Source organism: Bos indicus x Bos taurus, chromosome 19 (assembly GCF_003369695.1).
Source record: "Bos indicus x Bos taurus breed Angus x Brahman F1 hybrid chromosome 19, Bos_hybrid_MaternalHap_v2.0, whole genome shotgun sequence".
Classification (NCBI taxonomy): domain Eukaryota; kingdom Metazoa; phylum Chordata; class Mammalia; order Artiodactyla; family Bovidae; genus Bos; species Bos indicus x Bos taurus.
This window is the reverse complement of record NC_040094.1, coordinates 57,597,288-57,609,638: the sequence shown is the minus strand read 5'-3', so window position 1 is coordinate 57,609,638 and position 12,351 is coordinate 57,597,288. Positions and strand designations below refer to the sequence as shown.

At 51.7% G+C, this 12,351-nt stretch overlaps 1 pseudogene; it reads left to right on the top strand.

The window, feature by feature from the left end:
• Nucleotides 1-1,663: 1,663 nt before the first annotated feature.
• On the top strand, nucleotides 1,664-2,129 carry LOC113877716 (annotated as a pseudogene).
• Nucleotides 2,130-12,351: the final 10,222 nt, after the last annotated feature.

The window sequence follows — 12,351 nt, the reverse complement described above, 5'->3', positions numbered from 1 at the left end:
TTTTTCCCAGTAGCACTTAGCAGCCGCTCCACACCCGACACGGACATTCGTCCCCTGTCTCACCCACAGAGGGGACGCTGGTACCAGCAGGCCTCACTTCGCCGCTTTTTCTCCAGTCTTATCTTCAGGACCTGAAACAGTGCCGGGAAAGATTTGTGAATTCATGGGACAGAAAGTTCAAGGCCTCGCTCAAGCCTCTGGGTAGTGGTGATGGTGGTGGTGGTGGTGGGATACTCCCCTCTGAATCCAGCTTTAGCAGCGGCAGGTGGGGAGCTGTCTCTCTAGCCCAGTGGGTTTGGGACTGAAAAGGGATTGCTGTAGAGAAAACGCATTCAGAGCTGACCATTCAGGTGGGGTTCCTGTGAGGTACCGCTCACTCAGGGGTGCCCAGGGCTGAAGGCCACTGCAAAGGGCCCTGGAGACGGGAGCAGCACCCGTCCTGGCCCTTCCCATCCGCCCAGGCCCTGACCCGGCGCTGTGGGAGTCTGGCCTTGGCCCTGGGAGCAAAGCCGCTGTGTTGTGCAAACATCCTCCTCCATTTCTGAGGGTCCTTTCTCTTTTTTCATACGGTTTTTTCATATGGTTTCATACGGAGGTCCCTTTAAAATGAGGCCTGGGGTGGTGGGGGCGGGCAGGAGCCCATTGGAGGAGGGAGGAAAAGGGGGAGAGGAAGGCGAGGAGGAGGAGGGGAGGAAACGGAAGAGAAACCGGAAACAGAGTCCGGAACGCTTAGGAGTTGGATTCTTTTATCTTCCTTGGCATTTTCCTTCATGATTTCTTGTGCGTTTATCCGTCCATTTTTTTTTTTAATGTATATAAAGGCAAGATTTTCTTTACCAGGTCAGCTATTCTAAGGAGTTTGTAATTTAACAGGCCAACACACACACCCCCAAGCAAACACGCACACACACTGGTTCCTTACAGTTTACCACTGCTTCTGCATACTTAACAGGTTTTGTGTAACCCCCACAACTCCCAGAGGATGCTGTCATCCCCATTTAATTGATGGAGGCCCAGATCTGCCCACAGCACCCCCCCCACCCACCCCCCCCACAGTTACTAAACAGCAGAACTAGAAGCCCAATTATCTTTTGCTTTTATCAGAGATTCTTAAGACAGAGGCATGGGGTGGTGATGGGGGAGTGACCTTCCCACTCCCTATTCCACCTTTACTTTCCTCTTAGATAGTCTGACATTTTCAGGGAGGGGGATACCTATAATTTTAAAGAACATAGTTGCTATTAATGTGCAATATTATAATTCTATAAGGGCAGAATCCCACTGCTTGTGAACTTTCTGGTATCAAGAAGCCCCTCGTCCAGCCTCGTCCACCCTTTGGACATCTAAGTGGTACTATACGGAGGCAGATGCTGTGTTAAACAGGCACAGAGGCAGATGGGTATTGAAGGAGCTCAGAGGAGAGAAGAATCCCTGTGGGGTGGGGCTGACTATGGTCTCCTCAGAGAAAGGCAGCCTTCATTTAGAACCGACTTAAAGCAAGAGGGTATACTGCAGGTGGAGATGGCCGGGGGAGGGGCTGTGGGTTGGGAGAGATGAGGGAATAACAAAATCCGAAAGATTTGAATAGACAGCTCACCAAAGGTACAAATGACCAATAAACACAGGAAAAGATGCGCTACGTCATTAGTCTCGAGGGAAATGCACATTAAAATCCCAATAAGGAGTGGTTGCAGCTGCTCTCCGGGCTTCGCTATGCCACCCAAGGACGACAAGAAGAAGAAAGATGCCGGAAAGTCGGCCAAGAAAGACAAAGATCCAGTGAACAAATCTGGGGCCAAGGCCAAAAAGAAGTGGTCCAAAAGCAAAGTTCGGGACAAACTCAATAACCTAGTCTTGTTTGACAAAGCAGCATATGACAAACTCTGTAAAGTTCCCAGCTATAAGCTTATAACTCCAGCTGTCGTCTCTGAGAGACTGAAGATTCATGGTTCCCTGGCCAGAGCAGCCCTTCAGGAACTCCTTAGTAAAGGTCTTATTAAACTGGTTTCAAAGCACAGAGTTCAAGTGATTTACACCAGAAACACCAAGGGTGGAGATGCCCCAGCTGCTGGTGAAGATGCATGAACAGATCCTACTAGCTGTACATTTTGAAAAATAAAACTTTATTAAATCAAAAAAATAAATAAAATCCCAATAAGAGAGCCCTTCAGATCCAGAGCATAGCTTAAATTTAAATAGCCGGGCAGTGCTAATCCTTGGCAAGGCGATGGGAAGTCACAGACCTCTCATTTGTTGTTGATGAGAGTACAAAGTGGCGCAAACCCTTTGGAAAACAGTTTGACAGTTTCTTGTAAAGTAAATATACACTTACCCTGCTGCTGCTGCTAAGTCGCTTCAGTTGTGTCTGACTCTGTGCCACTCCATAGACAGCTCCCCCATCCCTGGGGTTCTCCAGGCAAGGACACTGGAATGAGTTGCCATTTCCCTCTCCAATGCATGAAAGTGAAAAGTCAAAGGGAAGTCGCTCAGCCGTGTCCGACTCTTCCCAACCCCATGGACTGCAGCCTACCAAGCTCCTCCGTCCATGGGATTTTCCAGGCAAGAGTACTGGAGTGGGGTGCCATTGCCTTCTCCGACACTTACCCTGCAGTGTGTGCTAAGTTGCTGCAGTCTTATCTGACTCTGTGCCATCCTATGATTGTAGCCCTCCAGGCTCCTCTGTCCATGGGATTCTCTGGAAAAGAATACTGGAGTGGGTTGCCATGCTCTCCACCAGGGGATCTTCCCAACACAGGGATCAAACCCTCATCTCCTGTGTATCCTGCACAGCACTTCTTTACCCCTGAGACTGAGCCATCAAGGAAGCCCATTGGAGCCTCAGCTTAAAACCACTGGATTCTTTACCACTAGCGCCACCTGGGAAGTTCTATGCGCTTAACCTATGACCCAGTAATTCAGCTCCCAGATAGTCACCCAACAGGAATGAAAACATATCCATTTAAAAACCTGAACCCGAAGGATATTGCAGCATTGTTCATTAGAGCCAAGTTGGAAACAGCCTAAATGTCCACCAACAGGAGAATGGACACACTAAATATGATACCTTCACACAACTTATGCAATAAAAAGACACTGGCAGAGGCAACAGGGTAGATGAACTGATGTAATCTCACAGACATTAGGTGGAGGCTAAGAAGACGCAATTACTGCATGACCCATTTGTGTGAAGTTCAAGAACAGGGAGAGCTAATGTATAGCGATAGAAATCACATCCATCCTTCCCTGGGGAGGGGTGGGGGGGGCATTTATTGCAAAGGGATGTGAGGAACCTTTCTGGGAGGGTGGAAATGATCCAGATGGTGATTGTGGTGGTGTTTACATGGGTGTGTATACATCTGTCAAAAGTCACTAACAGGCGTGTGTTTTATTATAGTTAATCAGACCTCAGTAAAGTCGACCAGGGCAAAACCAAAGCAGCAAAGCAGATTTTGCTTCAAAATGGAAAGAGCGTGGGGCTTCCCTGGTGGCTCAGCGGCTAAGACTCTGCACTCCCCATACAGGGGGTCTGGGTTCAATCCCTGGTCAGGGAACTAATCCGGAATCTAGGGTTCCACATGCCACAACCAAAGACGCTGTACGCGGCGACTGAGACCCAGTTCAGCCAGATACATGAATAAAGGCAATTATTTCCAGATACAAAATACTATACATAAAGTAGATCAGCCAAAAGGGATTTACCGTATAGAATAGGGAGCTATGGTTAATATCTTAGAATAACCTACAGTGGAAAATAATCCGAAAAAAAAATATATATATATATATGCCTGAACCATTTTGCTGTGCATCTGATACTAACACAGTATTGTAAATCAACTATACTTCAATTTTTTTAATTTTCAAAATCAGTGATGGTTTTTTTAAGAGGTATAATTCAGATGGTAAATGTCACCCATAAATGTAGCACACTGAAGTGTGGGGAAGCAGGGTGAGTCTGGCATCTGAGGTCCCTTGGCCATGGGGTTGACAGCTGAGTGTGTGGGGCGGCGGAGTGGATGATTTAGCAAATTCTTCAGTCCTCTCCGTGAGCCGCTTCTGGGTTCTCAGCCCTGGTCTACGGCCTTCTGGCTCCCAGCAAAGATGAGAAAGACCTGAGAACAAAGCTTGGGGTGAAAGGCTCTGGGTGGTTGGCCCAGGCAGCCCTGCTGCCATCGAGGCTCTCTGCTTGGCTTCTCACAACAGGTCCTGCGGGGGCAGGCCTGGGCAGGCTCCTGGCCCTCTGCCCACAGTAGGATGCTAGGCAGAGACAGCCAGGGCTGGGGGCCGTCTACGCCTCCCGGCCACTCTGCTCTAGACCAACCTCTGCTCCCACCCAACCTCCCACCATCTGCACAAGACTCAGTTTATGTGAAGAGCACAGCTTTGCAGTCTGGCATGCTTACTAGCTGTGTGACCTTGGGTAAGTTACTCAACCTCTCCGAGCCTTAGTAGCTTCATATACACTACAAAGGAGGGAGATAAATATCAATAGGAGTTTGAATATTTTCTTCCTGTATCCCAACAGATTGTGTGTACACTCCCACTGTAGAGATGACTAGACCACAGCCTAAAGTCTAAATTACTCAGCTTGGTCTTTGAGGGCGGCCAAGTTCTGGCTCCACATCTGACTACTTGGGGCAGAATGACATATCCCTGACCTCTGACCCCTGGATAGGGATTGCCTTTTCTCACTTCTCTGTCTTTATTCCCAGGGAAATTGTTTCTATTCTCACCGCCTCCCCATCCAAGCCCCACCCATCCTTTGGGGCTCTGGTGACGTCAGTCACTCCTACAAAATTTATCCAGGGTTTTCATATATTCCACTCATTCAACTTTTTTAAAAAATTTATTTATTGATCTAATTTTTGGCTGTGCTGGGTCTTTGTTGCTGCATCCAGCCATTCTCGAGTTGTGGTGAAAGAGAGCTGCTCTCTATTTGCAGTGTTTGGTCTTCTCACTGCGAAGTGTGGACTTTAGCAGTCGAGGCAGATGGGCTTAGTTGCTCTGCAGCATGAGGAATCTTCCCTGATCAGGGATTGAGCCCACGTGCCCTGCATTGGCAGGCAATTCTCAAATATTGGACCACTGCTCCTGCTGCTGCTAAGCTGCTTCAGTCGTGTCCGACTCTGTGCGACCCCATAGATGGCAGCCCACCAGGCTCCCCCGTCCCTGGGATTCTCCAGGCAAGAACACTGGAGTGGGTTGCCATTTCCTTCTCCAATGCATGCAAGTGAAAAGTGAAAGTGAAGTCGCTCAGTCGTGTCCGACTCTTCGGGACCCCATGGACTGCAGCCCACCGGGCTCCTCCATCCATGGGATTTTCCAGGCAAGAGTACTGGAGTTAGCTGCCATTGCCTTCTCCAACTGGACCACTAGGGAAGTCCATTCAACCAATTTTATTGAGCATCGATGGTGGCCAGGGGCTCCAGCTCTGTCTTTCCCTTCCTCTGACATCATCATCTCCCCGGTTGCATTATTTTTCTTTCTTTCCTTTTTTTTTTTTTTTTGTCCACATGGCATGCAGGATCTTAGTTCCTTGACCAGGGATCAAACCTGTGCCCTCTGTAGCGGAAGGGCGGAGTCTTAAGCACTGGAGCCCCAGGGAAGCCCCTCCCTCTACAGCTTGTTTTCGACGTCAGCTATCATATACTGCCCAGCAGTGATCCCCCGTCGTACTATCTGGCCATAAGATTCAGTGCACTCTGTGTCATCTGCCTGCCTTAATCAGGAAAAGTAACACTAGCTGTTGAAACAAACAACCCCAGGGACTTTCCTGTAGTCCCGAGGCTAAGACCCCGTGCTCCCAGCGCAGGGAGCCAGGGTTTGACCCCGAATGACACAACTCAAAGGTCCTGCATGGTGCAGCAGAGGTCAAAGGTCCCCTGTGTGACTACTAAGACCCGGCCCAGCCGAATAAAATACACCTGTGTGCGTGTGTGCCGAGTCACGTCAGTCGTGTCCAACTCTTTGCGACCCCATGGACTGTAGCCTGGAAGGCTCCTCTGTCCATGGGATTCTCCAGGCAAGAATACTGGAGTGGGTTGCCATGTCCTCCTCCAGGGGATCTTCCCCACCCAGGGATCAAACCCGGGTCTCTTGCATCTCCTGTATTGGCAGGTGGGTTCTTTAGCGCCACCTGGGAAGCCCCAAATAAATAAATAAATATGTTTTTTAAAAAGGGAGACTTTGTGCTTTTTTTTTAGTTAAAAAACAAATAGATGATAGAGAAGACTCCAGACCCCAAGGGGCTGGGTGCTCATGGACCTACCCAGGCATCAATAATAGCACGAGGGGTGTGGTATTAGATGATGCTGGGTTGGGTCTTCCTGGGAGACTCTGGAGTTCCCCACCCTGGGGCAGCGATGATTCCTCCCTTCTGCCATCCAGATCTTTATTTGCTGGGGTTCATTGGGGTTAATTACTGTTGTGGTTGGGGTAGGGTGGCAGGGAGCGTTGCCTGGGACCCAGGGCCTGGAGGGGGAACCCTGAGAGTCAGGGATGGGTTTGGAGACCTGGAGGGTTGGAACCAGGAGTCTGGGGGGCACAGGGTGGACTAGAAAGACACCTCCTGCCAGCAGGGCAACCCTTTCTGTGCTCCAAACCTAGGTGAATGGGTCTTTAACCCTTTCTTGTCTTCCACCCATTCCTGCCACCCCCCAAATCATCAAAGGCCCAGCTCTGTGAGGCAAGTGGCATTATTCACAGGGGTGGGGCTGAGTGCTCTGGGGGGAAGTGGCCTCGCCTCTGGCTCAGACCTTGGTCAGCTAAGAGTGGGACCAGCACCTGAAGCTTCTGGATCCAGCAGGGCAGGACCACAGGGACGGGGGCATCAGCCTCGCCTCCAGGGACCCTCCGCGGGGTGCCAGTTACCTGCAGCCTCCATCCTGCCATTCTGCAGGGACAAAGCCAGGTTGGTGATGGCTCAGAGGCAGATCAAGGAAGCAAGACCGGTGAGGGAAAGGGGCCCGACCTGGATCCGGTGGGGATGCTGCTGAGGCTCTGGGGCCGTTGTCTGTCCCCACCTCACAGGCATTGAGGCTTCCTCAGCATCTTAGGTCCTTGAAAACCCAAGGCTGGGGCTCTTAGCAGCCCAGCCTGCCGCCTTGTGAGGCTTTCTAAGGGTCATCTGGTCCTTCCCCGCCTGCACCAGGGCAACACCATAGCCAGTGTGGGTGATGACTCTGGGGTATGGAGCAGCCTGAAGGGTGTGTGGGGGGCCTGGGGGGGCCAGTTGCCAGGGCTGGAGCTGAGCGGGGAGTAAGGGCTGCGATTCCCGTACACAGGTTCCAGTCCTTGCTGTGTGACCTTAGGTAAGTCACTTGGCTTCTCTGGGCCTCAGTTTTCTGAAAGGGTGATTCGGAGTGGATGAAGGTGATACTATTAATATGCACTTTACCAGGAAGGTAATAAAAGGGCAAAGGTTTGAGGTAGATAGACTATCACAAATGCCATTCCTTGGGCTATGGTAATGATAGCAATGTTGTTATTTTGGCTATTGATATGATTTAAATCTAATATATATTGGTGTCAGTAATGATACTCATAAATGGTTTCCGTTTCCAGTGAGGAAAAGGGCTGAACACCCTCACTTCCTCTATGTTGTCCTCGTCCTTGCCCACGTTTTGTGTGTGTGTGTGTGTGTGTGTGTGTGAGAGAGAGAGAGAGAAGGGCTGGGGTTCAGGAGTGTGATAATCCCCCCACTTCCATTGTGCATGACTGTGCAGAAGGTGTGCTAACATGGAGAGGGGATTTGGGGGTCAGTCCAGCATGGCACTGCTCTCTGCCACCAGCTCAGGGATGCCCAGGCCTCGCTGGTGCCCACTGAGCCCTCCCCCGTCCCCAGATCCCCTGCCCCAGGTCCCTGGGCTGGTCTCCTGCCTACTGGACGTCAAGGCTGAGCTAAGAGCTTTAGGTAGTTTATCCTCAGGACTGGCCTGTGACGTGGCGTATAATTATCCCCACTTACAGATTTAAATACCGAGGCTTGGAACAGCAAATCAGTCTTCCCAGCAAATATCAGGGCTGGCAGGCCAGTCTGAGCACGTAGCCCCTAGAAGGGCCCACCAGGCCCCTCGGTACCCGGATGGCCCTGAAAGATTGATTCGTCTCTACCCCGTTCGCTGCCTTCTGGACCACCGGCCCTTCTCCCCCTACTGCCCACTCCCGCCCCTGGGGCTCTGACTTTCCAACAAGCCGCTCACTGAGTTAGGGTTGGAGGAAGCTTCGTGGGAGCCCTCTGTTCAGGGTGAGGGCTGGGGCCGGAGCTTCAGCCTTTCAGTCTGAAGGAGCTGGAGCCCTGACAACGGACAATAGATGGGAGGAGTCTCAGATAGGCTCTAGGGGTGTCCCTGGTGGGTCAGTGGCTGAGACTCTGCCTTGCAAGGCAGGGAATGTGGGTTCAGTTCCTGATCAGAGAGCTAAGATCCCACATGCCTTGGGGCGACTAAGCCCATGTGCTACGACTAAGACTCTACACAGCCAAATAAGTAAATATTAAAAATAAATAAATAAACTGTAGACCAGGTCATGAAGCCCTCTGTGACTGTGCTCACACACACACACACACACACACACTCACTCATGTGCACACCTCCCTTCTCTGGAAAACCTGGAAACCCCCAGGCAAAGACAAATGAGCAAAACCACAGAGACACACGAGCACACAGAAGCACACAAACAAATACAAGCTTCACAGGACTTTCTGTGCATTACACCCCATCCTTGCCTGGATCCACATCAGCATCCTCAGCTGCATCACATATACCCACACACATGTGGGTGCACACGGGCACACATGGGCACACGTGTACACACAGGCAGAGAGCCATGACTGATATAGTTAGAGGCTGAGCAGGAGGGGGCAAAGAGGCCCGTCTGTCCCCCATCCCACCTCCCCAAGTCCTGCCAACTGAGCCCCTGTTCTGACCTTGGGAGCCCCTGAATCACCATTGTGCTGAGTTAGCATCTAGCTCAGTGAATGGGTCTGGGACTGCCATGGAAAGAGCCAGAGTTTGGGGTTTGAATCCCACAGCCCTGACATTTCTGCACTCGGAAGCTTGGTGCTGTGCAATGCTCAGTCATGTCTGACTCTTTGCGACCCTATGGACTGTAGCCCACCAGGCTCCTCTGTCCGTGGGATTCTCCAGGCAAGAATACTGGAGTGGGTAGCCATTTCCTCCTCCAGGGGGATCTCCCCAATCCAGGGATTGAACGCAGGTCTCCTGCATCGAAGGCAGTTTTTTTACGGTGTAAGCCACAAGGGGAGTCCCAAAGCTTAGAGAAATGATTTAAACCTGCCCGAGCCCTGGTTTCCTTACCTGTCAGACACAGCCGTGACACTGTTTTCCTGGGTTTGCTGGGCCCGCTATGTAGAAAGTGCTAGATACATGCCCTGAGACAGCAGCTGACCAAGTGCAGCACTGTGAATGGTCCAGACTAAATATCCTGGCTTATGCAGTTCCCAGCAGGTCATTGCCTCCCACCCCGAACCTCAGTTGCCACATCTGTAAAATGGGGCTTGTATATCCTCCTGCCCTCCTGCCCTTGAAGGGGTGGCAGAAGGGATACAGGGTAGGGATCCTGAAGTATCCTTAACTTTCTGAGAGCTTGGGAACATCAGAAAACCTTTCTGATACTCAGTATCTTCACCTGTGAAGGATAAAACCCCTCACCTGCCTACCTCACAGGAGTGGGGAAAGCTTTTGGTAAAGCTCAGACAGTGGCAAAACGGGGGCAGGCTGGTGGGTCTGCGACTCCCGCTCCATAAAATATACTCAGTTCCTTGGGCACCTCAACAGCTCAGACTTCTCCAGGAGTCCTTCCCCACCCTTGGCTAGGGGACGCTTCTACAACCGCTGGCTGGATTGTCAACACCCCTTGCTGGTTTGATGAGGATGGGCTCTGTTTCTTTGTCACATAAGGGTCAGAAAAGCAGGACTGCTCACTGGAACTGCCTTGGACTCACCCACGGAGCCGCCGGGACCACAGGTGCAAGGAGCGCCCCGTGGGCCCGTTTCAGACCCCACGCATAGCTGTGGTCATTACCGACTGGCGTGCACTAAATACCGGGCAGCATAAGTGCTTTCCGTGCATCGTCATTACCCCCTCCCGATGACCTGTGCAGGTGACACTTTCATAACGTAAGATCTGTTTTACAAATGAGGGAACGGACTCAGAGAGGCTGGGTAGCTTGCCTAAGGCAACATCTGGACAGGGGAAAAGCCAGTGTTGCCGCCCAGATCCTGCTGCTTCTGGAGTACGACCACCTCCCGAGCAACCCAGGCTGGTCTCAGAGAAGGTTACACAGACACACGCTGGGAGGACGGAGTATGGTGCCTCCCGGGACTGTCTAACCTGGGGACAGGCGGCAGCTGGCAAAACAAGGGGCATCGGGCGACCTAGTATCACTTAACTCATTTGGCTGCTCTGTGATCTTTGGCTTGTGGCCTCAGTTACTTCATCCGTGAAAAGAAAAGTTAGTTGGGTCTTCCCTGGTAGTCCAGGGGTGAAGACCCTGCGCTTCCAATGCAGGGGGCCCAGGTTTGATCCCTGGTCAGGGAACTAACATCCTGCACTCTACAGAGCAGGCAAAAAAAAAAAACATGTGCCACATACCCTAAGGCCCTTCCTGCCTCTGATTCCTCCCACCATTCCCACCTACTGCAACTCTGCAATCTCATTTATGATGTAATGTCACAGCAGTCTAGCTAAAGCGTCTTATTATTTCTTAAAAAATTAATTTATGTACTTATTTTTGGCTGCACTGGGTCTTTGTCCCTGCAAGGGCTTTTCTCTAGTTGTGGTGAGCGGAGGCCACTCTTCGTTGCGGTGCTCAGATTTCTCATCGCGGTGGCTTCTCTTGTTGCTGAGCACGAGCTTTCGCGTGTGTGGGCTCAGGAGTTGTGGTTCCTAGGCTTCAGAACACAGGCTCAGTAGTTGTGGCACACGGGCTTAGTTGCTCTGAGGCATGTGGGATCTTCCTGACCCAGGGATGGAACCCAAGTCTCCTGCATTGGCAGGTGGCTTCTTCACCACTGAGCCACCACGGAAACCCTAAGGCTTCGTAAGCTGGGGTCCCTGGACCTCTGCTGGCTACAGGAGCTGCCTGGAATCAGGAGGAAAGTTGTGTGTGAGTGTAAACGTGTTCAATGTGCATTTTTCCAGGGCAAGTGTCCATTCTGGCACCAGATTCGAATTCCCCAAAGCTAAGAATCATTGATTAGCATTTTAGAATTTCCCTAACCTCGATCCAAATTTTAAGGGGAATGAGTAGCGAAAGGTGAATCCCTACTGTATAAAACCCCCCTTCACTGTGTTTAAAGTCCCCTTAGGCCTCCTGGAGCCACACCAGCTGCTGCACCCCAGGCTTCCACCCGTGGGGACCCCAGCCCCCACTGCTTCCGGTTAGTCTCGCCTCCACGCCGAAGCTCGGGTCTGTTGCGTATCGTCTTCTGGCTTCCTCACCCCTATGTCCGTCCCCGGACCGACGGCGCCAGGAGGCGGGTCTTTGGTGAGGTAGGTGCAGTGACCAGGACCGCCAGTAGGGGTCACGAGGTGGCAGAACGCCGAGGAGCACCCGAGGGCGGCATCTCGCGTCTCTGCATCTTAATTGGTCCCCTTGGCAACCAAGGTGGGGGTGAGGATAGGGGTGATGGCGGGTGAGGAAGGCCTGGCAGCAATCAGGAGGCCTGGGTCTCCTCGGTAGGCCTCAGGTTTCCCATCTGTAAAGTGGAGGGAGGTGGCCTGGAACCTCTAGACGCTCGCTAGGCAATCTTGTGGCTCTGATGTCCTATAAACCTTTCTGATGATCCTGGAGGGAGGAGGCTGTCTTGAACTGCTCTTGGCAGCAGCACTGGGCCCAGCAACCTTAGGGAAAGAAGCAAAATGACTCCAGGGCTCTTTCCCAGACTTGACTGAGAAAACAGAGCCCATTGTCCTGCAGCCTCAGGGCAAGCCTTACCCCTGGGAGAAAGGACATCCTAAATAGGACTGCCCCACAAGTTTCCTGGGGATGATGACGGAAATGGAGACCCCACTGGAGGCTGGGGTGGGCTGGGTCTTACGATCCTCCTCACTCAGCTGTTGGGGGGCTCTTCTGAACCCCCTCTCTCCATCAGCTCTAAATCCTAGGTCCAGAGAGAGCAAGGTGAAGACTTGGGATGAGGGGGGCTCTGCAGAGATGTGTGGGGGCTGCCCTAACATCTATCCCAGGACCCCTCCCCCCCAAGGAAGAGGACCGAGTCCTCATAGATACAAAAAGTCCTTCTCCCGCCTCCACCCTCTTGCTCTCTCCACCCACCTGTGTCCCACCCCCACATGAGTAAAACAAGACATAGTCATGACAAAAACACAGAA